The sequence below is a fragment of the Trachymyrmex septentrionalis genome, unplaced genomic scaffold (genome assembly GCF_001594115.1).
Source record: "Trachymyrmex septentrionalis isolate Tsep2-gDNA-1 unplaced genomic scaffold, Tsep1.0 scaffold80, whole genome shotgun sequence".
Classification (NCBI taxonomy): domain Eukaryota; kingdom Metazoa; phylum Arthropoda; class Insecta; order Hymenoptera; family Formicidae; genus Trachymyrmex; species Trachymyrmex septentrionalis.
The window spans coordinates 2,281,938-2,283,026 of NW_017305988.1; the positions used below are offsets into that span (position 1 = coordinate 2,281,938).

The 1,089-nt window shown below is 44.2% G+C and overlaps 1 protein-coding gene across 1 annotated transcript in view; it reads left to right on the forward strand.

Moving 5' to 3' along the window:
• Nucleotides 1–1,089, forward strand: part of LOC108754712 — a 68,212-nt gene that overhangs the window by 55,871 nt on the left and 11,252 nt on the right. The gene's annotated exons all lie outside the window — the stretch shown is intronic.

The window sequence follows — 1,089 nt, forward strand, 5'->3', positions numbered from 1 at the left end:
CTGACTGACTGACTGACTGACTGACTGACTGAGGGACCGTCCGTCCGTCCGTCCGTCCGTCCGCCCGTCCGTCTGTCCGTTACTCTTCCGGTCGCTCCCTGTCGCGGCTCTCGCCAGTGACAGGGGATGGCCTCGAATACGACGGCGACGACGGGGTGCGACTGTTTAGTCGGTGGCGCTGCCGCTCCGCGTTACCGTCCCTTCGGCCTTTTATCCCTTCTCCGCGGCAGCCACCACCTCTGTCACGCTCACAGGGGTTGTCCTCGTCACTCACTGCAGGCTCGACTAGTCAGCAACACCCCCGGCGTCCCACCGTTGCGGCCACCCCTATTCGGCGGATTCAAAGGATGGCGCTGCTGCCGCCGCCGATGCCGATGCTGCTGCTGCTGCTGCTGCTGCTGCTGGTCTCGTATGAGGGGTTGCACAGCTACCCCTCGAGAGTGCTGATGTCGGTCCTCGATTCCTGCAGATCGCTCTTTGTGGTTGTGCGTACATGATGCGAACGCGTGGCACGGGAATAAGTGTGTGTTACTGTTATCAGTGGCGTAGGACACGAATTCTTTGCACAGTATCGCAGTTGTTGCTAATCGACGCATTCTCATAAACGCTTAGGAACATTTTTCACGGAAGGAAAATATTTTTTCACATCAACTTCTTGAATAAAGCAGAAAAATTTATCTATAATTTTCAAATTGTTAAAAGATCGAAAATAATCTTTAATAAGGATTAATTAGGCTTGTTTTATACAAATGTATAACACTATACTGTTCTTAAATGTTTAGACGATTTACATTTTCTTTCTTTCTTTCGCTAATAAAATTTTAATTTGAGATTTAAATTATAAAGATAAATGATGTTTAAAATTAAAAAGGTTACGGAACAAACCCGTTTGACATTCTCATGAAAAAAAAATCGAGCAAAAACTTTAGATTGACAAACATTTTTCATTATAAAATAATGCGCGGGAAATAGGACTTGTATATATCAGGTAGAAATATAAATTTACGCATTATTAAAAATGAAGATATATTTAAATTAAAAAAAGAAAAATGGGGATGTAATGCAATAGCAGCGTAAACTATATATATA